This window comes from Panicum virgatum, chromosome 9N (assembly GCF_016808335.1).
Source record: "Panicum virgatum strain AP13 chromosome 9N, P.virgatum_v5, whole genome shotgun sequence".
NCBI lineage: Eukaryota > Viridiplantae > Streptophyta > Magnoliopsida > Poales > Poaceae > Panicum > Panicum virgatum.
The window spans coordinates 30,582,173-30,609,040 of record NC_053153.1 but is presented as its reverse complement, the minus strand read 5'-3'; the positions used below and the strand labels follow the sequence as shown (position 1 = coordinate 30,609,040).

General features: G+C 47.7%; 1 long non-coding RNA gene across 1 annotated transcript; it reads right to left on the bottom strand.

The window, feature by feature from the left end:
• Positions 1 to 14,969: 14,969 nt before the first annotated feature.
• On the bottom strand, positions 14,970 to 26,350 carry LOC120687212. Its single transcript, XR_005680656.1, has 3 exons — positions 25,810 to 26,350; positions 25,644 to 25,731; positions 14,970 to 15,100 (listed from the first exon to the last, which is right to left on the bottom strand). It is a non-coding gene; the product is annotated as an uncharacterized LOC120687212 (long non-coding RNA).
• Positions 26,351 to 26,868: the final 518 nt, after the last annotated feature.

The following is a 26,868-nucleotide window of genomic DNA, read 5'->3' as shown; positions in this document are numbered from 1 at the left end:
GTTAATTGTGCTCGCTAATCACGTGTTTAATCGCTAATCGTGGCTTAAACGCATCATTAGCGTTAATCGTGTCCGCATAGTAAACATCGTTTTAGCCATGTTTGACCCCGTTTTTCTTGATGATCCGAACCTCAAATCAATTTTCGCCCAAAACCAAAGTTGTAGAACTACTCTTCCTCTACAACTTCTATTTTGGCCAAATTTCAAGTTCTAATAGGAAAATTTGAGTTTGGGCAGTTCAAACTTCGAATCTGAAATTTCGAGCCGGGACCGGTCAGACCGGTTTGGGGCACCGGACAGACCGGCGAACCCCTATTTCGACCAGTTCACCACCGATCTCGGCGTTGGCGCCTCCACACATCGCCGTGTGCCGGTGAAGCCTCTCACCGCTTAAGCGGTGCGGCCACGTCGTAAGTGAACTCTCTTTTCGCTTCCTCTTCATCCTTCTTGCGCCCGCGTGAAGCAAGCAGGCGGAGCAGAGCCGCCGCTCACCGCCGCTCATCGCGCCGGCCGCCTCGCCGCCGTTTTTCGGGCTCGAGCCATCCCGAAGCCCATCCACCTCACCCCGCACCTCCACAGCTCCACCACAGGCCCGATTTCGCGCTCTATTGGACGGAATCGAGGCCGCCGCCGTCGACCACCCAAACCATACCGCCGGAGCTCTGCCCCTCTAGCCGCCGACCCTTCTCCGCCCTTCCTCCACTCGAATCAAGGTCGCAGTGAGCTTCGTCGTGCCTTACTTCACCTCCCCTGCCACTTCCCTTTTCGATTTGGGTGCTGCCGCCGCCGGGAACACGGCTCGCCACCGAGGGCGCCCTGTTTGTGCCGCCGTGCTGCCGCAGGGCCTCCCTGCGTAGGGCTGCGCGCCACCGCCGTGCGCCCCGGGGTCGCCTGGGCCCCTGGCCGCGGGTGCGCCCCGCCTCCGCCGCCGGCCGGCCACGGCCGGGGAGGAACGCCGCGCCGCCGCGTGCGCCCCTGCGTTGCCGCCACGCGCGCGTGCGCGGGCTGAAAGCAGGGGAGGGCTGGGAGCTGGGCTCCCACTGACATGTGGGGCCCGGCTGTCAGCCCTATTTAGGTTTTGATTTTCAAAAATTATTATTGCGGCTAAAACTTTGAAAATGCATATCAATTCACAGAAAACTGCTATAAATGCAAACTCAATTTTGTTAGTTTCATGAGGTTCAGAACTTCAGAGGAAAATTATCCATGCTTGTGAGTTGTCAGTTTTGCTTGTGCTATATTTTGCTTTGTGTTTAATCTTAATTAATTTATTCCTGCTAGTTCGTTGTTCTAAAAATCATGAAATTTATGCAGTTGCCTAATCTTTGTATGTGTAATCCACTGTAAAAATTTCATGTGCTGGTACAGTGCACTTTTGTGTAAATCTATTTATGTTTAGTTTAACTTGCTAGAGTTAAAATAAATGGTTTCGGTCAGCAATAAATGTTGGAAAAATTGTGTGGCATGCTTAATCAAAATCATGTTATTCTGATAAATTCTTGTGGCTTGATCATATCTGCAAGTTAGGTGCTTGCTTTTAATTTAATCCTAGCTAGGCTCTTTTCTTTTTAATTGTTGCAATTAATTCTTTCATGCATGTGTTATTACAACAAAACAAGCCCCTGATTAATTTGATCCATGTTGTTCTAGGGTTGTATTTAATCCTTCGAAGCGAGTTAGTAACTTTTGCTTGATAGGAAACACTTCAGGCTAAAAGGCATTAGAACCAAAGCCTGTACATCAGTTCTAAACCATTTCCGTCGTAACCCTAGTTGTGAGGTTGCTCCGTAGACGCTTTTGGAGTTTGGTCCATGCCTTTCATTGTGTGTAGTGCATTGCATCATTTCATGAGTCTCATGCATGGCATATTTTATTCGTATAGACGCTGCAACCAAAGTCGCCTACGAGCTGGTTGCCTAGCCGGTCCAGGAGCCTTCCGCAGGAGAACCGTAGCCAGGAGAAGTCGTTGATCAAGCTCCCGAAGAAGCCACTAACCCTGCTGACCTGCTAGGCAAGCCCCGGAGCATATCCCTTATTTTAATTACTCCATGTTTTATTTACAGTATTGTGCATTTACATTCAAGGAGTTGATTGGAACCATAGATGCATAATCTGGAATACCCAGTGTCTTTACTAGTGCAGTTATCGCTAGCACCGCTATGCTTAAGTAAACTCGGTAGAAGACGGGTGATTTTCTGTCACCCGCGAGATATAGGGTTGTTACTTCAGGCAGTGTTATGAGAAAAAATGCAATGAGAAGGGAATTGGAGACTGGGCGGAGGGAAAGTTGGACATGATTATGGATTAAAAGAAAGCTGAGTCTCCGCCTGTGTCGATTGCTGACTGTTCCGTTGTTGGCCCTTTGACTGAGGATTGAACAGTACTAACCACTTGCCGGAAGTAGGAGGTAGTCGAAACCGGTAAGCTAATTACCTAAATTGCGTCGGAGTCTGAGTCTCGACCTGCGGTGCTGGGTAGGGATGACGGATGGTGAAGTGGCCCACGAGTTCATCGGGTGTTCGCACGTGCGGGGCTTATCATCCGGGTGTTTGCGGGCTTGATTCAGACTTCGGGGTAATTATGGGAACAGTTGCATGGTGTGACTCAACGGGGTCGCACTGGGCGTGTGAGTTAGGTCCACCTTGCAAGGTTAAATCGGATCGATTCGCCGTGACTCTCGGATATGAGAGCCTTGGTCAATGTGTCGCATTGTAGTAAGGATTGAAAGGACAGAAAAATGAAAGGTGAATGTATGGTTATGTTCTTTAAAAGATAATATGATCATCCATGTGTGTATTAGCTGTTCAGTCATATCTAGTGTTATTTATCAAACTTATTGGAGCTAAAATATTGAAAGTAAGGATCCAGTACTAGTGGCTTTTCAGCAAAAGAACTCCAGAGCCAAAAGCCTAGCATATTTAGGAGACGGCTAAGTATATACCAATAGTCGGGTAAGCCTTGCTGAGTATTAGAGTACTCAGGGTTTGGTTGTAACCCTTCTGAGCAGGCTGTTTTCTGGAAGACTTTGAGGAAAACTGTGCGTCCCGGATTGGTTAGCCTCTTCCTCCAGGTTGGACGGTCGAATGGGTTCCGTCTTCTCCGTGAAGTGCAGGCAGTTGAGCCTCACATCAGTGGGCAAGATGTGAACTCTTCTTTTATCATCGACGTTACCTACCGTACTGTATTTGAAGCTTGTTTCAAACTGGTTGTATTTTTCCGCTGCGCTTGAACTCTATATACGATATGTAACCCTGGCTTATAAAACTTTGTTGTAAATTAATTTGGAGACTTTTGTTTAACTCTGATTGAAAGTTAAGTTTCAAAACTTTTGTTGCTTGTAATCACCTGTGCTCGTCTTTTGGCGAGAGTTCCCGTGTAATCGATCCTGGTTATAGCAGACAGTTTGGGTGTACTGGTGGGTGCAGTACCAGAGGATTAAGTTAAATGGTTAATTAGTGCACTTGATCGGTATTATTTGGACTGTTCTGTGACATCAGTCATTTCGTACCCTGACTTCTCTGACGGGGGCTTCTCTTTCTTCTTGCGTTGTTGGGTCTTCTTCGGCCTTCGAGGTGGCGGTGGCGGGACCCAATCAGATTTTTTCTTCTTCGCGGGGGCCGGAGGTGGAGGTGGCGGAGGCGGACTAACGCTGGGGTCCCGGAAAGCGGCCGGTGACGGCGATGGACTAACGCTGGGTCCCGGGAAGCATCCGGTGACGGCGGTTCCACGCTGGGGTACCCTTAAGCGGTCGGTGACCTCGGAACCGGGCTAGGATCCCTTTCTGCGAACTCTGTGGTTCCTTGCGGAAATCTTATGTAATATTTGTTCCAAAATATCCAAGTGTAGAGGGCATGTCCTAGTTCCTCTTCTCCATCGCCTCCAGGAATCTCGAGGTCGAGGTCTTCCCAACCATGACTCTAGCATATCCTTCTGGAATCATCATGCCATGGTTTGTCCCGCCTTGAACAGGGACTTCTGTGGAAAATGGTAGAATTTTTAACAAAATGTTCACCAATTTATAGAAATTTGAACAAAATGCTCACCAATTTATAGAATTACTAACTATTTTCTATAGAATTAACAAAATTTCTGCATTTTTTCCAAGTTTTTCTACCATTTTCTACAATTTTTCTAACAAATTGTTCACCATAAATTTTTCTACCATTTACTACAATTTTTATAGCATTTTCTTCAATTTTCCCACAACTATCTACAAATATCTAAAAAAATGACGTCAGCACCGGTAGGTGCTGTCAGGTGAGGGCTTACATTGGCGGGGCGCCCAGCGCCGGCGGGCAGCGGCATGGCGGCGGCCGACGGCGCGGAGGCGGAGGCGGAGGCGCGGAGGAGGAGAGGCGCCGACGGGGCGAGGGCGGCCGGCCGGCAGCCGGGGCAGCGCGCGCGGGGTGCCGCACGGCCGGCGGATCCGAGCTTGGAGGTGACGCCTGCACGGGAGGAGGAGGTCGGGAGCGGGGGCCGGCGTCGAGGAGGCCGGGGAGCGGGGTCGCCAGCGGGGAGGAATGCGTGCGAGGGAGGAGCGGCGCCAAGGTGGAGGCAGACCCACGGAGCCGAGGAGGAGCGGCGCGGAGGTGGACCGACGGCCCGGAGGCGGACCAACGGCGTGGAGGAGGGACAGGCGCGGCGGCGACGGCGAGGATGAAGTAGGGGGATCGAAACGGCTAAGTCCCTGATCCCCCCTATATGCTAACCACTTTAGTACCGGGTCGTGGCCTTGCGCGGTACTAAACTGGATTTAGTACCGATCAGCCATATCACCCGGTACTACCGGGTAGTTCTAAGGCCCGGTACTAAACTGCCTTGTGAAATTAGATCTGCCCGGTACTAAAACTGCTTTTATTGTTTTTTATATTCTGTTTTCTAATTGTTTTTAAATCTGTTTTGTCTCCAATAAATTGAATAAAGTGATTAAAAATAGATATATTTACTATTTTGACCCTGCAAAATTATTGTACTACGCTTCATGTACCTTAATCTTAAGAAGTATTGATTTTTGTACTAAACTCGAAGTATTGAGACTAAATTATAGTTTTCAATTGATTTAAATGTGTTTTATGTGCATTAAACTGACTAAAGGGATAAAAATAGATATATTTACTATTTTGACCATGCAAAATTATTGTATTACGCTTTATGTATCTTAATCTTAAGAAGTATTGGTTTTTGTACTAAACTCGAAGTATTGAGACTAAATTATAGTTTTCAATTGATTTAAATGTGTTTTATGTGCAATAAATTCAATAAAGTGATAAAAAATAGATATATCTACTATTTTCATGATGCAAAATTATGGTATTATGATTTACCTACTGTTTTCACCATGCAAAATTTGAATGTAAGTTTATGCACTTAATTTATCATATTGAGTCTGAAATTTCTTTTATATGTGTTTCAATTGTGTTTTGTGTGCAAATTATTTTGGCCATGCTAATAATTTCATCAAATTTGTTTCAAAAATATTACATAAATCACTTGGTCACATGAACATTAAAGTACAACATACTGATTATACATCATTATTCAATGGAACATTGATAACCTTTCTTTTTACGAATGTCCCATGACCGTGATCGCGGCGTAAGTGAGGAGCGTCCTCTTTGGATACCAAGATGCTAGGGTCAACATCGACAGAGAATGGAGGACGGTCATGAAACTGATCAAAGTCTTCTGACTTTTCCGAAATGTCTTCAACTCCAATGATTTTTCTTTTTCCTGGAAGAACTATGTGGCGGTTTGGCTCGTCGTCGGACTTGCCTTGATTTTTTTTAGGTTTACTAGCCATGTCCTTCACATAGAACACCTGCGTGACATCCTTGGCGAGGACGAATGGTTCATCTTTATATCCAATCTTTTTGAAGTCCACTATTGTCATCCCATACTGGTCTATCGTTATGCCGCCTCCTGCTCGGTTCACCCATTGGCACCGAAACAAAGAAATCTTCAAAGGCCCATAGTCTAGCTCCCATATTAATCTCCGCGATAGAGAATACAATCATTAGGACATACGTGAATTTTCTGTGCCTCCAATCCAAGAGAGCAAACAACATTTTTTTTGCTTCGTATGTTGTAGAGGGCACTTCGTTCCCCTATGAAACCATGTTCTTTACAATACCTAGTAGCTCCCCAAATCCCTTATCGGTAACACCATTGACTGCCTTCCATTGCAGCATTTCTAGTGTGGTACCCAACTTTTTAAGCCCCTGCTTGCAATTTGGGTACAATAATTTTTTGTGATCCTCCAACATCATCTCAGACTTCTTTGACTCCTTCAAAGTTTCGATGTCTCTCTGTGCATCGACTAAAACCTGACCTAGTTCGTCAGGTGGTTAATCTTCTGCAGAATTTGCTTCAGCCTCGTCTATTGCTTCATCTTCAAAGGCACCTGCTTCATATAAGTGAGCCCAGTCTGCAATGTTGTTGTCATCATCATCATCTACTTCACCTTCTTGCATCAGAACTCCAGGTTCACGGTGCTTGGTCCAAAGCATATAGTTATCCATGAAACCCTTTTCATAAATGTGAACGTGCAGAGTGTGTCTGTTAGAGTATTCCTTCTTATTTTGGCAAAGGCGGCATGGACAGCACATGAAACCTTTCAATGACTTATGGGCCTCCGCCGCATCAAGAAAAGACTTTAGACATTAATCCACACCATGGTGAACCAGTCGCCATACATCCATTGTCGGTCCATCGTTCTACAATAAATTGGCAAATTTCACACTATAAAATTTACATAATGAAGCATGCATAATGTTGCAAAGCCATTTCTGCGAATTAAACATTAAAATTACACAAAGGTCCGAAAATCCGTCACATAACATGCTTAAATTACACAACATAATAAATTAGAAAGTCAAAATTAAAATATAGATTAAACTACATGCTAGCTACCTAATACAAACTACTCATCATGGGATCTTTTGATCAATGCCTCGTGAACTGCCTCACAAAGTCTTGACACGGAACGGTCTTATACTACAAGCCCCGACGCTTCGCGTCTTGCATTATATCGGGCCATCAACTCACGATCATCATCAGTACCATGCAACTCGACCTTAAATTCACGATGAAATTTACGACTTTCTTTGCCAAGTGAGAATATATGAAAAGCTTTCTTAATCCAACGACGAATACGACCGCTAACAAGACCAACAAGCTCTGCAGGGTGGAACTCAAGCGAATGATCGGTGCGCTACAATTGATTGCGTACCGCCGCCCAAGTCGCAGCTCGACGCTCGAAGGCATCATGTTGCAAAGGCATTTCTAAAAAGTAATATTAATAACAGGTCAATTATATGTCTCATTAAGAAACAAAACTAATTTCAATACACTTACCAAATAAATCATAAACCCTAATTATTTTGACACTTCAGTTCAAGGCAAAAACGTCATTCCACGCCATAAGGGATGCGCAATCAATGTTCGCGGCTTTGTTTCAGGCTCATTTTCTCTAAAACCATCGAGAAGAAAAAATATTTATTTCGAAACATGTCTATGTCATTAACCTTGACCCGACGGTGATGACACTGACATTCGGGGCTACCATTGATATCCACAATACAGAGCAGTACAATAGGACCTGATGAAGGAGTACAGCCTTGGTCCGAATAATACCATTCTTAACTCGCTCAAAGGTGAGGATTTCAGTATTGGGACCAAGCCCGTACTCCTTCATCACGTCCTCGTATATACCTTACCGCATCGTGGATATCGATGCTAGCCCCGAATAGCAGTGTTATCATCGCAGAATCTAGGTTAACGACATATCCATGATCCGAAACAAAGATGTTTTAAACTTCTCGATAGTTTCCATATGAGCCCGAATAAATACATCATTAGAGTGTCAAAATAATCTAACTAAAAGCATAACAACTACCAAACTAACCATGCCACTTGAAAATAATTGAAAAAAATCACTATAAATTACCTAGAAATCATGCTTTTCAACCTATCCAATAGACCTCCAAATTCAAGTCATCGGTTCTATATATCTCAAATCAATGCATAAATCAAAGAAATCATGCTCATTCTCACTATTTCTAAAAATCATAAATTTCTCTAACTATGAGCATAAAACAAAGCATGAAGACAATCAATGAAGAGAGGATGAAGTTGCAAACCTTTGGCGCACTAGGATGAGTGAAACCCCACAAAAACTTGAAAAAATGGCGGCACCTACTCTAATGTGAAAGAAGAACCGAGCTCGAGCAAGCTCTCTGAGTGAAATGGCTGGCTCGGGCTCGGGGAGGAAGAAGGCCCCCAATATATAGTGGGCGCATTAGTACCGGCTGGTGGCTCCAGCCGGTACTAAAGCTCCCCATTTAGTATCGGCTGGAGCCACCAGCCGGTACTAAATGGCCCGGATCCAGCCGGTACTAAATGGTCGCTAGCCATTGCAGTTGGGTGTCGGTGACGCACTTTAATGCCGGCTGGTTCCTCCAGCCGGTACTAAACGACTCCCAGGGGCACTGTAGGTTAGGCCCGGTACTAAAGGGCACATTAATACCGGCTGAAACCGAGCCCGGTACTAACGGCCACGGACGAATGTACAGTTTTCTAGCAGTGTAGCATAGTAACGGATTTGCTTTCAGTTGGCATGTCTTGCTCTCATTGCTTAACATGGCAGTGCGTTTGTGCCCATCTGCATAGCTTCCTTTTTGCCGCCATTTCTATCTTAGTAGCATGGCTTCAGATCCCTTCGGAGGCCAGGTCGCTATCATGTCCAACTGAACCTAGTACTCCAGATGGACAATTTTGTTTGTGGCCTCCCCAGCTGTACCTGTACAGAAAACAGGTAGGTAGAGAGAATTGCGCCATGGATCTACACGTACTACCCTGATGTATGAGCGAGTGAGCGTGACTCCATTGCACGCACTGCACATTGGTCCTCCCTCCCCTTGCATAATGTAGAGAAAAAACATGTATTCGACCTTCTTCCATGTTGTCATAAGCATAGAAATGATGAAAGATAACCACAACCTATGACAATAATCAACCCCCAGATATAGAGAAATGCATGCATGGAAAAATAATCTTGTTAGAACAAAAACCGTAATATACTTACTTATTTTTAAAAATTATATTAAGATGTTTCCTAGCAACCACAAAATGTGAACATAAGCTTAATCCGTTCAGGAGAAGCAAAAAAAAAAAAGACATTCCATTAGGGATAATTAAGTTGATCTGGTTTAAATAGTTTAGCCAAAGTAAAATGAATCAAATTATTTTGGCTTCTTTTCACCCTTTTTAGCTCCATTTCCTTTTGCATGTACAGCCTTTGGTTTTGGCTAAATTCTTCTCCATGAAATGTGAATAGATTTTCCAAAGAAAAGGTAAAATTTAACTGGGATGGTACATCAATACCGCTGCACAATTACCTGGCAGTGGCAGTACAATCGAGTGAGTGATGGCCCATACGAGTTTTTTTAGCTGGTACTATCTAGATCCTGTTGGCTTCTTTTTCTATTTCTTTTTTTTACATCTTAATGCAAAAGTTTCCATATGGCATTGTACGTAGGGGCGGATCCAGAAATAAGCTTGGAACCGTGATGAACCACATTGAACCATCTATTATCTTTCTCATCTACGCAAAGAATGTGACGAACGAAGGGCAGCCCATAGTAGCATTGAATTATTATTTTTTTGCCTGTAGGCCTATTGCGGATTGGGTTGATGCTTGCAGCTAGGCTGTTTCTTTCTTGAACTAACCATTACTACTGGGTACTGGAGCCCCCCCGGTGGCGAATCTAGGATTTTAGGTTAGTGTCAGACCCAGGGCAGCGGAACTGGTTACAGGCATAGAATGTTCTAGAGTATGGGATAGCACATGGGATATACCTTACCATATTGTAACTACTCATACAGAAGTAGAATTAGTCGAATAGAAGAAAACTACCCGATAGGCATTGGGAAGAACTCCTTTGGTAGTACTCAACTAGGACTTTCCATATAACTCTGTCCTCCCAGACTATATAAGGGCAGACAAAAACCCCTCCAAAACATCATCAATCCTCAAGGCAATACAAACAACCACACAGGACGTAGGGTATTACACTCCCGGCGGCCCAAACCTGTATAAATCTTTATGTTCCTTGCACCATCGCATTCCACATCTTGGCGAGTCCCTGCCTACAATCAACCACCTCAGGGTATTCCTCGGTGGGCTTGACGGTTAAACACCAACAGCTGGCGCGCCAGGTAGGGGACTTCGCTGAAGATCACCTGGCGAACTCGATGGCCAATTTCGGCGACTCCAGCTTCGTGCCAAAGGGCACAACTCTCATTTTTGATTCCTGGGTCTGCACTGCCAATGGCTCAGGTGGTTTCGACAGCCACCTAACCAACCTCAGGAACCAGAGGTATCTCCAACAACTCGGTGCAACAACGTCGACGATTTCATCGATCAACTACTCGCAGCCACAAAACAGGAAGCCACTGCTAGCCGCGAGGCTCCCGTTTTTGGCGGCCACTCAGATCTAATTGAAAACTACCTCAAGGAACTCAAGAGGATCCCACAGCAGAAGATAGATAACTCCGATCTCCTTGACGGAGTGGATCGTGTCTCCCGCAACATTGAAGATTGCATTGATCTTGCAGAATCTTCCCTCTGCAAGAAGAAGATCCGACTAGAACCCGAGAAGTCGAGCCCACGACTTGATCGTTCGGGCGACATCTTCTCAGGGCTCGATCGAATTGACTCCAAGCTCGCCAATTGCATCAAGCTCGCAGAAGATACTCTTCAAGTAGGAAGTTTCAACAAGCAGAAGGAGGCCATATGGGGCACCGTTTTCGACTCCAGCTGCGAATAAATTGTTCCTGAATTCTTGGACCCAGAACTTGATCAAGAGTTTATCAGCTACCTCAACAAGCTAGACGGACTAGACTCATTTGACGACCTTGACGAGTGGTCAGATGACATTGCTCTATTCATGGAAGGTCTGTACAATCCTGACAAGATAGAAGAACTTTGGCGACAATCAAAGGCCAAAAAATTATGGGAGAATTTTTTATCAAGTTCTGAAGCCCATCCAGCACCCGAGAAATTCAGCCCGCGGCCTGCTCCGCAGGGCAATACTTTCTCAGGGAGAGATCAGGCTGATAATGCTACCTCACCCAAGCAGACTCATCAAAGTAAAGCTCCTTCAGCCTCAGACGAGGAGGACCCTCCTTACTCGCCTGAAGAATTCGAAAACCTACAGAAGTATAGAGAGTACTTGAATGACATCGCCTTCCGAGCAAAAGGAGGATGGCCGTTCCCCGACACCCTTCCATACGACGAAGATCTCCTCCGATACACCCTCGGATTGGCCTCCAATTCGGGTTCCGATTCCGATCCGGAAGAAAATTTGGAGGACGACCGGTTGGACGACTCCATATCCATGGACAATTACATGAAACGGTGGAACAATATTGCTAGTCGAGTGGAGGCAGCAATGCCGACTCCTGACTCACCCACACCCGCTACGGATACTTCAGAACCTTCCTTCAGATCCGAGAAGAAATCGAAAGAACAATTCCTTCCGGATTCAAGTCAAGTCAACCCCAACTCAGACAAGGAAAGATACTTCTCCCAGGACTCTAATTCTACCTTGGTTATAAGAGCAACACCTCAGGGCAGAATGGTGCGTTGGGAAGAGCCGGGGCTTCATCGATCTGTAGAGGTATTCAACCCTCAGATCGACAAGCTCCCATTCCAAAAAGGTGCACCGATCGCCCCTTTCGACGATCAAGATCCACAAGACATCGAAGACCTCTGCCGAGAGATAGTCATGGTGCGTATCTTAGAAATCCCTGACTTAGAGGATGATTCCTTGGAGCGAGTCAGCCTCGGCGACTACAACTCCGACGACTTCGACGAGTACCTCTCCAACCACATGGATTCAAGCCCAGTAGCGACGACGGAAATCAAGACCAGCATCAACCACGATCCTCCCTTTGCTCCACCAAGTGTGACGGTTACCGTCAAGCTGGAAGATGAGCAGGAGGAGATGGATATCTACGAGCGCCGCAGGATCCTTAATTAGAAAAGGGCTCTACGACGCAAACGCACAACCAAGTATCACCAAGAAGGCCCCGGCGACTCGTTCGACTACTCCAACAGCGACCTCCGTAACGTGATCAACATCGGCCGTGACACCCGTAATGTTATCATATCCAGAAGACAGGAGCGTGAGGAGAGGGAGGCTTATTGCCCCACATCCAACTACCGCATCCCAGATGACTACCCGAGGTCGTGCAAACGACCACACCTCCACGATGACCATGAAGCAATCTCGCAGGAACAGCAGTGAGAAAAGGCCGCTCTGGCTCAGGACTCAGGAGCGATTTAACCTGGCCCTTCATGAACAATGCAAATGGCATCCAAAGAGCAACCACTCGACGTATGAATGTCGAGCCCTACGCAAGGCCCTAGGGGCACCACTCCTCTAAAAGGCACCTCAACATGAGAGCAGTCTCATCTAGCTTTACTGTCTACTATGTTTTATTGCTTACAGCAACCATTGTTCAGCGCAAATCACTTTGAACAAGGGGTAGGTTTTAGTAAAGGGTCTTTTTGTTCAAAATATAAGAACAGTGCTCATCACTATCTTGTACTCGAACAAATCATTATAAATAAAGAGTTGATTTCCTTCACAAATCGACCACCTTACATACTGAAGACTCTTAATTGCAACCTACGCTTGCGTTTACACATTTTACTTGTTCCTTACCTTTCTTCGCCCTGCAATGTAAATGAATAGTAACAATCGAGTAGTTGTAGGCTACCATGCCTACCTAATCCCGAGGGATCCATCTTTGTTCTTGCAAAGGACATTTTACTCGTTCCTTACCTTTCTTTGCCTCGCAAAGTAAAGGAATAGGAGCAATCGAGTAGTTGTAGGTTACCACGCTTGCCTAATCCTGAGGGATCCATCTTTGTCCTTGTAAAGGACATTTTACTCATTCCTTACCTTTCTTTGCCTTGCAAAGTAAAGGAATAGGAACAATCGAGTAGTTGTAGGCTACCACGCCTACCTGATCCTGAGGGATCCATCTTTGTCCTTGGAAAGGACATTTTACTCATTTCTTACCTTTCTTTGCCTCGCAAAGTAAAGGAATAGGAACAATCGAGTAGTTGTAGGCTACCACGCCTACCTGATCCTGAGGGATCCATCTTTGTCCTTGCAAAGGACATTTTACTCGTTCTTTACCTTTCTTTGCCCCGCAAAGAAAAGGAATAGGAACAATCGAGTAGTTGTAGGCTACCACGCCTACCTGATCCCGAGGGATCCATCTTTGTCCTCGCAAAGGACATTTTACTCATTCCTTACCTTTCTTTGCCTCGCAAAGTAAAGGAATAGGAACAATCGAGTAGTTGTAGGCTACCACGCCTACCTGATCCTGAGCGATCCATCTTTGTCCTTGCAAAGGACACTTTACTCATTCCTTACCTTTCTTTGCACCGCAAAGTAAAGGAATAGGAACAATTGAGTAGCTGTAGGCTACCACGCCTACCCGATCATGAGGGATCCACCTATTATCTTTAAGGAAAACCATCTACCCAATTTCCCAATCCCTCAAATGAAAGGAATATCAATCGAGTAGTCACAGGCTACCACGCTCAACCGATCCTGAGGGATCCATCCAAAGGACATTTTTGCCTACTCCTTCCCCGCTGTTTGCGTCATAAGGCAAAAGACCAGGAATAACCGAACGGCATCCTCGCTCAAATACACAAAACACTCTACTCTGACTTCTTCCTTGCCTCATAAAGAGCAGGATCATGGACTAAGTCGAGCAGTTCAAGGTTCTCACACCTACTCGGCCCCGAGGGACCCACACGTATCCATGTATACGACGCTTCCCCTCAACTCTCCAGCCATTTTTTACTTAACCAAGTAAAACGCATGAGATCATTCGTACCTAGTCGGTCAGTTTCTGTGTATTGCATCCTCATGCACATTCACAAAAGAATGTAAATGCGTACTCGAAAATAAACGCTTAGTCACAAGGGATACTTACATCCTACGATAAACATAATTGTATATCTTACAATTCCCAAATGACATGTTCTTACCAACAAGAACATCACAACAGAATTGTATCAAGGTATACACAAATTTCACAATACAGTGCCCGTGATGGCGGCGGCCTTTACTCTGCACTAGGTTCTTGCTCCAAGATATCCACGATCATATCGGCCACAGGTTTCACCTCCTTCACAAAGTTGGCAAACCTTTCCTCTGTGCATTCCACAGACATACCTTCTTCGAGAGGGGTCAGGTTTGCCTTTGACCAATAAGATTTCACCAGCCCGAGTACATGAGACACGTACTGCTGGCTGGTGTCCAAGAGGTACTTGATGATCTTCTGTGGAGCTCCTTGCAGACGCTCCAACAGAGTCTTGCCCTGCACATCACCTTCCACGGGTGGATCCACCATGTCAATTACAGCCAGTGCAGCAGCCTTTAGGTCGTCGAGTTCCTTTTTCCGGAGATCTTTCTCCTCGGCCATATCCTTGATCTATGTCATGGCCTCAACGAGCTGCTTGTCAGCGTCCTTTAGCATCTTGTCAAATCTCTCTAAATCATCTGTGTAACGATACACAAGGTTCTTTAAGTCAGTCATCAGCTCTTCCTTACTTACTAATGATTTTTTGAGCTCTGCGTGAATGTGACAGCAGTAAGCAACCAAGGATTTGGATGACACTACTCGACAACTACAAAAGGGAAAAGCACGCCAAGGAACTTACTTTTGTGACTTTTTGTGATTGACTTGTTTCTCTCTTGTAGCGACTTATTTCTCTCTTCGAGAGCCTTCTTGTCCACTGCAAGTTTTGCAATTTTTCTCTTCAGGAGCTGGTTCTCTTGGCTCTGCTTAGCTTTGAACCTTTCCAGATCCTGGAACTTTGCAGCCTCATACTCAGCAAGTTCCTACAACCAATGGGACACATAAGTTGACTAGCTAGTCACAAAGATAAGTACTCGACAAGAAAGATACTTACAAATAAAAATTTCTGGCATTCTGCCATATTTTGCTGCACTAACTTTATTATGTCCCCAGTCAACGGGAGACCTTGTGTAGGAACACCTGAGGATGAATCCTCTTTGAGGAACGAGAGTACTCTATCCTGCCTGTGATGAGTGAATTATCAACCGTGCGGTGTGATCATGCGCTTGGTCTTTGGATTGCAGGTACACGGGCGTCGAGTGTCGACGGTGAGCTGCCGTGGAGGAGCTCGGACCGGGCGGCAGCTGTGGCGTCCACTCCTGGATCGAGGGCACAAGCGGCGACGGAAGGCGGGTTTCTTGGTTTGCGCCACAAAACCAAGGAGGAGGACGGCGGTTGAAGACGCCGAGTCGTGGTGGCACGGGCGTCGGTCTAGGGACTGACGGAGGCGACGGGCATCGACAGCGTCTAGGGCCTCGCTGCGGGCGAGGAGGTGACCGGCGTCAGGCGGCGTCTAGGGCCGTCAGAAAGCCGAGGTGGGAATGGCGCCTAGGGCCACGGCGTGGAGGCGGAAATCTTCCCGCGCGTTAGGTTTTGGTGGTTTTCTCAAAACCGGCCACCTACCCGGGTTTCGCGGACCCTCCAAAACCGCGGACTGGATCTTCATCAAGACGGCGGCATTGCGGAGAAGACTTCGTTTCGAAGAAAGAACCTCGGCCGTCGGATGACATCGTGTACAGGGGGTGCTGCAGGCCAACCGGTCTGACCGGTCCCTGGCACCGGTCTGACCGGTCTAACCAATCGGTCTGACCGGTCCAGCGTACCGGTCTGACCGGTCCCGCGGGTATAAATACTCCTTCACTTGTGTTAGGTTAATTGCGGCTTTTAGAACTTGTCCGTGAATTCTCTGTTCCTCCAGGCCGCCGCCCCTGTGTCTCTCTCCCCCCGTCATTCCCTTTAGGGTAGATTTAGTTGATGGATTGTTGAGACCTTGTGTGGGATTTGATTGGGAAAGTAGGCCCTATCATCCTCGTGCCCTCTGGGCTTTTGAATCGATTCAATCTCATCGTTTTTGTGCCCGTTTGTGATGAATCTTAGTTTCGTTTTTGGTGCACACGATTGCGATGGTTCCACGAGTTCTTTGCTGTGATTCCCGTGTTTCTAGCCCTGTCCTAAACCCTCGTTTGAATTCGATTTCTTGAGTTCTAGAGAAAACCCCATCCCTTTTGATCTCATCCCGAAATTCTCGTGCTATGGATATCTTTAGGGTGAGATCTCTTGGGGATACGTTCTTGGGGTAGGAACGAAGCTTTCCTCCAAGTTTCATTGAATTTGAACACAATTTGCTCGAGATTCGCGGTTTGAAGGTTGGATTTCGGGAGTTTTCTGGGTGCCACCGGTCAAAGCGGTAGGCAAGCCCGGTCAGACCGGTCTGCTAGTTCTTGAACAGCCGAGACCGGTCAGACCGGTCCAGTGCACCAGTCAGACCGGTCCTGGCAGATCAGTTCTGCGATTTCTCTCGATTCGCTTCTGATTTGCTTCGTGGTTTCGCTCACTCGTTCGTGGCCTTTTGTGTTGGTTTAGCTTTTCAATAGCTACTCCAAACTTTGATCAGAATGCTTGAGGGCTTGGGTGATTTTTGGGACATAGGCCGACGATTCGAATTTCGAAGAAATTTTGATCGGCTCCCATTCACCCACCCCCCCTCTGGTCGCCGGCTTCGGTCCCTCAATTGGTATCAGAACACGGTTGAGGTTTTCAGTACCTTAACCGGTTCGAAATCCACTCGGTGACCATGGCGAGTCTTGGTAAGATCCCGGTGTTTTCCGGCAAGGATTATGCCTACTGGAAGGTTCGCATGAGAGCCTTCCTGCAGAGCATGGGAGCCGATGTCTGGGAAATTACCACGAACCAGCTTTATGAGGTGCTTGCTGTTCGGACCACACCTCTCCAGGTGACCCAGCACGAGGCTAACGCCAAGGCCGTCAATGCCTTGTTCGCTGGCGTTTCTCGTGCGGAGTTCTCACGCGTCCAGGGTTTTCAGGAAGCCCACAAGATTTGGACGTGCCTTGAGAACTACCATGAGGGTACACCTCAGGTGAATGCCAGACTGTTCGAGACTCACCGGCGTGAATACGAGAACTTCACACAGGAGCCGGGTGAGAGCATTGACCTGATGTTCAGTCGCTTTCAGTCGATTGTGAACAAAGTCAATGCGAACATATCTGATGGTGCCCTTGAGTACACAGAGCACGAGAAGGCTCTCAAGTAGCTCTACGCACTTGACAGCACTGTGTGGGATCTCAAGGTGAACACGATCATTGAGTCTGCAGGCTATGAGACTCTGCCCGTGAACGAGCTTTTCACCAAGCTCAAGGCCACGGAGGTGGACAACCAGACACGAGCCAAGCTCAATGGTGCCCCTCCTTCCAAGAGTGTCGCTCTTGTGATTGGCACAGGTGGATCGAGCTCTAACGCTAACTCTGCTCTTGGCTTTTCTCTTACCTCTTTGCCTTCTGTTTCAGATGAGCAGCTGGAGACGCAGGGCGACGATGACTTGTGCCTCCTCATCAGCAAGTTCCAGTGCGTCTACCACAACAGGCAGAGGAAGAGGAACCCCGGGTGCTACAATTGCGGCGATCTGAACCACTTCATCGCCGATTGCCCCAAGAAGTCCGGTGGTGGCCAGAACAACTCCTTCGACTACTACCGCCACCGCGACCGCGATGAGGGAGGCTCCAACAAGGAGCGTCGGTGCCACAAGCACCACAGTCGTGACCGGGGAGGATGCTTCGACAAGGAGTCGCTCAAGAAGCGCTTCCAGTACAAGGCCAAGAAGCGGGAGAAGGCCTTCCTGGCACAGCTCAGCGACCTCGACAAGAGCTCCGATACCGACCGCTCTTCTTCACCGACCTCCGATGACAACGACAAGAAGAAGAAGCGGGACAAGGAAGCCACCGGCTTCATCGGCCTTTGCTTGGCGGCCGGTCGGCTCAAGAGCTTCTGCACCATGGCGGCTGAAGCCGATGGTGCTCGTGCATCTTCGGGTGGACATGCTACACCGACGCACTCCGACTCTTCTCCTGGATCCGAGAGCGATTCAGAGGTAAACTCCACGATCGACCTGCTTGATACAGAGGTTAGGGAGTTGTACGCCGCTCTCGACAACCAGAAGAGGCTGCTTAAGGAAGCAGCTAGAGAGCGTAGAAAGCTTAGGGCTGAGCTGGCTTGTGCTAGGGAGAAATCTAGTGAGGATGAATGCGCTGGCTGCATATCTCACATGAATGATCTTGTTGCTCTCCATGCCAAGCATGATGAGAATGTTCCGAACTTAGATGCTGCTAAGACTTCGCTTTCTGGCGTGTCTCACGAGCTAGCCAAGGCCAAGCATGAGCTTGAACTTATCAAGGACGCTCCCATTATTAGTGATGTGCTTGAATGCGATGAGTGTCCTATCTTCAAGTCTAATCTAGCTTCTTTGCAGTCCAAGTTTGCTACTGTTGTTTGTGAACTAGAGGAGCTTAGATCTAGGCCTGCTTTGCTTGGCGCTTGTAAGCTTTGTCCCACGCTTAGGTCGGAGCTAGAGGAGAAGAACGCTTTGATCAAGTCTTTTGGAAAGACTAAGGTCATAGAGTCTAGCCCACCTATTGACTGCTCTGTTTGCCCTGGTTTGATCTCTAATTTGGATAATCTCGCGGTAGAGAAAGCCAACTTGGAGAATGAGAACACATACCTTAGGGCGATTCTGAGTTGGGTTTCTAGCAGTGAGCCGCAGTTGGGCATGATGATCAAGCAGTTTAAGCGTGGTGATGGGTTTGGGGTCGGTTACACATACACGAAGTCAGACTTTGACAAGTTGTATGGTAAGACTTTGACAAGTTGTATGGTAAGATCGGCAAGGCTGCTGGAAACACTGCTAGTACGAGCATGCAGCCTTTGCTTGTTGACCCCGCGGATGGTGTACTTAAAGAACCACCGGAAGCACCTCCGCCGAAGCAGGTTTGGGTTCCAAAGCCCAATGAGCTGAGGAATCCCCTCGACACGCTCCCTGCTGCCGCAGCCCAGGTTGCCCAGAAGAAGGGGGCTACTCCTCCCCATCCGCAGGCTAGGCCTCCACCTCCCAAGCGTGAGGTGAGGTACCACTGCGAGTTCTGTGACAGGGAAGGTCACCTGGAGGAGTTTTGCTTCAGGAGGAAGCGGGCTGTGAGGCATGAGCAGGAGAGACGGAACGCGGACATGTACTCTGCTCGGATGCATGGTCCTCCTCTGCGTGGTGGTAGGCAAGATGCTAGGGCGCGCCGTGTAGGTGGAGGTCAGGGAGACGATGGTGGTTACCGTGCTCCAGCGGGTGGTTGTTTTGCCGGTCGTGCTCCTGATCGTTTTCAATACGGCTATGGACCATGGGACCGAGGCTTTGGAGGAGGTTTCGATGCTCCACGCTTTCCTCGCGGTGGTGTTCGTCAGTCACGCGGTAGACGGGATGAGGGATACGCTTTGCCTGGTTTTCCTAACCCCTCTGTAGAGCAAATTGCTCGACACTAGTTTGCTTCTCACATTGCTAACCCTAGTGTTGAGACATTTGCTCACCCTTTGTCTCACTACTGATGTGCAGGTCGGAGGCTTGGAGAATAGGTGGATCATGGACTCCGGTTGTTCGCGCCACATGACCAGAAATGACAAATGGTTCTCCAGCCTCACCCGATGTGCTCAAAGGAGTATATTGTGTTCGGGGATAATGGAAGAGGAAAGGTACGTGGACTTGGCACTGTTCGAGTTTCTGATCGCTTTACCCTGAGAGAGATTGCTTTGGTATCGAACCTTGGGTTCAATTTGCTTTCTGTTTCGCAACTTCTTGATGAGGGGTTTGAGGTTCGCTTCAAGGAGGGCTGTTCGTGTGTTTTGGATTCCAGAGGAGATTTGGTTTGCCGGATTACACCTCGCGATCGGGTTTTCTTGGTTGACTTCTCTGGAACTCCTTTTGGCCCTTCTCATTGCTTGTTGGCTGATCCTTCTTCTGATTTGTGGAAGTGGCATAGGAGACTTGGACATTTGAGCTTTGATTTGTTGTCGAGACTGAGCTCACTTGGCCTGATCCGAGGATTGCCCAAATTGAAGTTTGAAAAGGACCTTGTTTGCCATCCGTGTCGCCACGGGAAGATGATTGCCACTTCACATCCGCCTGTTAATCAGGTGATGACCTCTCACCCTGGAGAGTTGCTACACATGGACACAGTTGGTCCTTCTAGGGTGATGTCTGTTGGTGGGAAGTGGTACGTTCTTGTGATTGTGGACGACTTTTCTCGCTATTCTTGGGTCTTTTTCATGAGAACCAAGGATGAGGCTTTCGAGTTTGTTCGAGACTTGATCTTGAGGTTGAAAAACGAGCTACCGCAGACCATGCAAGCGATTCGCAGTGATAATGGCACAGAATTCAAAAACGCTCGTTTTGACGCCTTTTGCAGTGATCAAGGGCTTGAACACCAGTATTCTTCTCCCTACATTCCGCAGCAGAATGGAGTTGTACAGCGGAAGAATCGGACGCTGGTTGAGATGGCGAGGACGATGTTCGATGAGCATAGGACTCCTCGCAAATACTGGGCTGAGGCGGTTAACACCGCTTGTTACGTGTCCAACCGCATTTTCTTGCGTGCTTTCATGCACACGACTTCTTATGAGTTGTGGTTTGGACGTCAGCCCCGTGTTGACCATCTCAGAGTTTTCGGTTGCCGGTGCTTTGTGCTGAAAGATGGAAATCTTGATAAGTTTGAGTCTCGCTCGTCTGACGGTATTTTTCTCGGTTATGCTTCTCACTCTAGAGCGTACCGTGTACTGATTATTGATACTAACATCGTCAGAGAGACTTGTGAAGTCACTTTCGACGAGACTGCACCTTACAATTCTTCTGTCTTTGAAGTTGCAGGAGATGATGAGCTCGGCACCTCCATCTTTGAAGATGAGGAGGAAGAAGCTACAGAGGGCGACGCTGAGGCTACCACGCGTGCTGTGGACCTAGCTATCTCTGCCACAAGCTCGGACGATGACGACGGCCCCGACCCGACTACGTCTACTTCCCGGGGGCTGATCGAGGAGGTGACTCAGGCTTCACCAACTGCACCTGAGGAGGCACCAGCTTTGGTTGAGGAGGAGGCGACTTCGACACGGGAAGCACCGCGACACATTCAGCGCCGCCATCCTCCTCAATAGATGCTAGGTGATCTCAACGAGCGAGTCACCAGGTCCAAGGTAACAAGTATCACTGGCTTTGCTCATTCAACGTTTGTTGCCCCTTTTGAGCCCAAGGATATTGGACACGCTCTTTCTGATTCTAATTGGGTCAATGCCATGCATGAGGAACTTGAAAATTTTGAAAGAAACCAAGTTTGGGTTTTGGTCGAGCCTCCACCTGCTTGTAATCCCATCGGAACGAAGTGGGTTTTCAAAAACAAGTAGGGTGAGGATGGTTTGGTTGTTCGAAACAAGGCTCGTCTTGTTGCCCAGGGGTTTTGCCAAAAAGAGGGTATTGATTTTGAGGAGACTTTCGCCCCTGTTGCTCATTTGGAAGCTATTCGAATCTTTCTTGCATTTGCTGCTTCCAAGGGTTTTAAAGTTTTCCAAATGGATGTTAAATCTGCCTTCTTGAATGGTTTTATCGAAGAAGAGGTTTATGTGAAGCAACCCCCTGGTTTCGAAAATCCCAAGTTTCCAAACCGTGTTTATAAACTTCAAAAAGCTCTTTACGGTTTGAAACAGGCACCTAGAGCTTGGTATGATAGATTGAAAACCTTTTTACTGGCTCAGGGTTTTAAAATGGGATGTGTGGATAAAACTTTATTCCTCATGCGGTCTGGCAATGACTTTCTATTAGTTCAGATATACGTCTCATGCGGTCTGGCAATGACTTTCTATTAGTTCAGATATACGTGGATGATATTATCTTTGGTGGCTCTTCTCACGCTCTTGTCTTCAAGTTTTCTGAACAGATGTCCAGGGAGTTTGAGATGAGCATGATGGGTGAGCTGCAGTTCTTCCTCGGGCTGCAGATCAAGCAAACTCCTAAGGGCACTTTTGTCCATCAAGCCAAGTACACTAGAGACCTGCTGCGGAAGTTCGACATGAACGACTTGTCTCCTCAGCCGACTCCGATCAGCACTTCGACGGTGCTTGATGAGGACTTGGACGGCGAGGCGGTGGACCAGAAGGAGTACAGGAGCATGATTGGCTCGCTCCTGTACCTGACGGCGATGCGACCGGACATCCAGTTCGGCGTCTGCCTTTGTGCGCGCTACCAGGCTTCTCCGCGCACCTCCCACAGGCAGGTGGTGAAACGCATCTTCAGGTTTCTGAAATTCACCCCTGAATTTGGTCTTTGGTACTCTGCGGATTCTTCTCTAGTTTTGGTGGGTTTTTCTGATGCCGATTTCGGTGGGTGTCAGTTGGATCGCAAGTCGACATCCGGCACTTGTTAGTTTCTCGGTACATCTTTGGTGTCTTGGTCCTCTCGCAAGCAGGCTAGCGTAGCGCTTTATTCCACAGAAGCTGAGTATGTTGCCGCTGCTAGCTGCTGCTCCCAGATCCTATGGATGAGACAAACCTTGCAGGATTATGGACTGAGTTATGATAGGGTTCCCATTTTCATAGACAACATGTCAGCCATTAGCATTGCAAATAACCCCGTCCTACACTCCAAAACCAAACACATAGATATCAGATTCCATTTCCTGCGAGATAACCATGAGAGAGGACACATAGACTTGATCCATGTCCCATCTGAGAGGCAAACCGCAGATATTCTCACCAAACCGCTTGAGCAGGACACCTTTGCTCGCTTGCGAGGGGAGCTTGGGGTTTGTTACCCCTTTTGATCGCTGACTTTTCTTTGGTTAGCTTTGTAGGTTTTATTTGCTTCTCTTTGTTTTCTAAGTTTGGTAGTTGCATTGTGCATATGCATTGTACATATTTGCATTTTGCATTGCCTCACTTGCACTAGCATTCTTGTATACATTGCTATGATCTTCTAGTACCTACTAGTGTGAGTTGATAAATTTGATCATGTATAGCTTGCTCCATTGTGTATATGACATCATCTGAGTTTTGCTATTTTGATTTGAAAATCTGAAAACATGATCACCCTGTCTTGGCTACTAGCATGTTAGGGCGTGTTGATATGCTTTGCTATCTTATTCATGCTAGTATAGCCTTTTGTTCAGCAATTCACACTTGAAATGATCTAAATCTGATAAAATTGCTTGAACTGCTCTTGAAATGGATTGAAAAGATCCATGTGGGATTGCTTGTCGCACTGATCGAGCTTTCGGGACGGCTCACTTTGCACTTGTGAGAACCCGAGCAAGGCTGTGCATGACTGAAACGAGTGCCTTAAGCTTCTGATTATCTTTTGGCATAGGCTTGGCCTTGTTGCTAAGTAAAGCATGACAAGCTTTCAACCCCTGGCATTAAGAATTGATTGTTATAAATTTGATTGAAAAATGAATGTTGGCAACTTGTTTTGGCTGGTTTGGCTCACCTGTATGAGTTTGATTAGCACTGCTTTCCATTCCCTACTTGTTAATGCTAGATCATGGGTGATGCTTTTATTTCTCCTAAACTGAACTTGCCTAGCTCTAGACTGATTTGATATACCATGTTGAGCTAGATGCAGGTCTTGTTTATGGATGCACACGTGCTTGAGACTATATGTTGCTTATATCTTTGTATCCCTGAATGCTTTCACTTACACCTCCTGCATTGCATTCATTGCATAGCATCTATTCAGGGAGAGTCTCAGCTTCAGGGGGAGCTTTAGGTCTTTTTAGCCTTGATGTGTGCATGTGCCAACAAGGGGAGAATTTTGGGAGAAGTGATCGAACAAGGGGGAGACTTGTGCTTCTTACATGACTGCGTCGAGCGTTACCTCTGTCTTTGAGGAGTCATGTTTTGGCTTTTGATCGATTGCGTCGAGCTGTTGCCCTTGTCTTAGGGGATCGATCTCTGCTTGAGTAAGTGACTGTTTCTGCTTTTCTGAGCTTTGTGTCACTTGCTTGAGTTCTTCACTTTCTTGCTTCTCTTTTTATCACTTCTCTGGTTTCAGGTGGTGTGTTGACAATGCACTCATCAAGGGGGAGATTGAGGAACGAGAGTACTCTATCCTGCCTGTGATGAGTGAATTGTCAACCGTGCGGTGTGATCGTGCGCTTGGTCTTTGGATTGCAGGTACACGGGCGTCGAGTGTCGACGGTGAGCTGCCGTGGAGGAGCTCAGACCGGGCGGCAGCTGTGGCATCCAATCCTGGATCGAGGGCACAAGCGGCGACGAAAGGCGGGTTTCGTGGTTTGCGCCACAAAACCAAGGAGGCGGACGGCGGTTGAAGACGCCGAGTCGTGGAGGCACGGGCGTAGGTCTCGGGACTGACGGAGGCGACGGGCGTCGACGGCGTCTAGGGCCTCGCTACGGGCGAGGAGGTGACGGGCGTCAGGCGGTGTCTAGGGCCGTCAGAAGGCCGAGGCGGGAACGGCGACTAGGGCCACGGCGTGGAGACGGGAATCTTCCCACGCGTGAGGTTTTGGCGGTTTTCTCAAAACCGGCCACCTACCCGGGTTTCTCGGACCCTCCAAAACCGCGGACTGGATCTTCATCAAGACGGCGGCATCGCGGAGAAGACTTCGTTTCGAACAAAGAACCTCGGCCGTCGGATGAGATCATGTACAGGGGGTGCTGCAGGCCAACCGGTCTGACCGGTCCCTGGCACCGGTCTGCCGGTCTAACCAACCGGTCTGACCGGTCCAGCGTACCGGTCTGACCGGTCCAGCGGGTATAAATACCCCTTCACTTGTGTTAGGTTAATTGCGGCTTTTAGAACTTGTCCGTGAACTCTCTGTTCCTCCAGGCCGCCGCCCCTGTGTCTCTCTCCCCCCGTCATTCCCTTTAGGGTAGATTTAGTTGATGGATTGTTGAGACCTTGTGTGGGATTTGATTGGGAAAGGAGGCCCTATCCTCCTCGTGCCCTCTGGGCTTTTGAATCAATTCAATCTCGTCGTTTTTGTGCTCGTTTGTGATGAATCTTGGTTTCGTTTTTGGTGCACACAATTGCGATGGTTCCACAAGTTCTTTGCTATGATTCCCGTGTTTCTAGCCCTGTCCTAAACCCTCTGGAATCACTAGCTCGTTAGAATTCGATTTCTTGAGTTCTAGAGAAAACCCCATCCCTTTTGATCTCATCCCGAAATTCTCGTGCTATGGATATCTTTAGGGTGAGATCTCTTGGGGATACGTTCTTGGGGTAGGAACGAAGCTTTCCTCCAAGTTTCATTGAATTTGAACGCAATTTGCTCGAGATTCGCGGTTTGAAGGTTGGATTTCGGGGGTTTTCTGGGTGCCACCGGTCAGACCGGTAGGCAAGACCGGTCAGACCGGTCTGCTAGTTCTTGAACAGCCGAGACCGGTCCAGTACACCGGTCAGACCGGTCCTGGCAGATCAGTTCAGCGGTTTCTCTCGATTCGCTTCTGATTTGCTTCATGGTTTCGCTCGCTCGTTCGTGGCCTTTTGTGTTGGTTTAGCATTTCAATAGCTACTCCAAACTTTGATCAGAACGCTTGAGGGCTTGGGTGATTTTGGGACATAGGCCGACGATTCGAATTTCGAAGAAATTTTGATTGGCTCCCATTCACCCCCCCTCTGGTCACCGGCTTCGGTCCCTCACTCTCCCATCGACAGAGGGGCCACCTCCCTCTCAGCCCCAGTCTCCACGACCTCCCGTTCCTCGGCTAACGTATGCTGAGGGGATGGCCCTGTTGTCTCGTCTAGATGAAGAAATCGAGCAATAGGAAATTGACAGCAATCTACTGGAGGCGGAATGATCGGCTCACCGGTGAGAATCTCGGGGGCTTCTAGCTGCAGAAGGGTGTCGCTCCCTCCATGCGCTATCTGACCCTCAGTAACTGGGACATCCTCCCCTTCCTTTGTGATCGCCTCGTCTGCAGCAGTTCCAGCATCCACTGGCGGCAGGACCGGCAATGGCGACGCCGCTATAGGTGTGGGGTCGGAGGTGGGCGTCGAGACACCATGACCAGCGTCCCCGATACCCAAATCGGCTGCTTTGCTGCATGAACAAGCGGAGAAGCACTTGTAAAATGAAAGAAGAAGAATCTAGACTTCAAAAAAACAGAAGAACCAGTCAGAAGACTCATGAGGTCGACTTCCTGATCAGAAGCTTCCTCGCCCTGAGCAACTTTGGGACCGGTATGGTCACCAAAGCACTTGATGCATAGGGCAGCAGCCCTTGCTGGGAGCCCGTGCTCCTCTCTTCACCCGTAGAAGATGAGGAAGCAGAAGAGAGCTCGGAGATGCGGATCTAGAAGACTTGTGGATGAGAAGGGATTCAAGAACAGATCTGTTACTAGCGGCGGAGTGAGCAACACTGCTGGAGAAAGGCACATCAGTGCGGTCACAGGACGGCTTAGTGCCGGTCCCTGTGGCCGGCACTAAATAGCCGGCACTAACTTGACAGATGTTAGTGCCGGCTACTCTGACCGGCACTAACATGCGTATGTTAGTGCCGGCCCGAAATACCAGCCGGCACTAACGTGCCCGACACCGCCCGGCGCCTGGCAGCAAGGTTAGTGCCGGCTGGTATAACTGGTCGGCACTAAACATTTTTTTTTCTTCTTTATGTTTTCTTTTCTTTTTTGTTTTTATACATATGGCTATGCGTATTTCTACCGTATGTGACTACGTAGTCGTACTCTTTGCATTGCACAGTAATATTAGGACCGCATATCACACTAATATTACATATATATATATATATATATATATATATATATATATATTCGTCATGTATGGAACACTTCAGAGTTCAAAAGTACTTGAGATATTACAAATTATTAAGCATCAACTATAATAACGTATCAGCTTCCTCGTCGTTG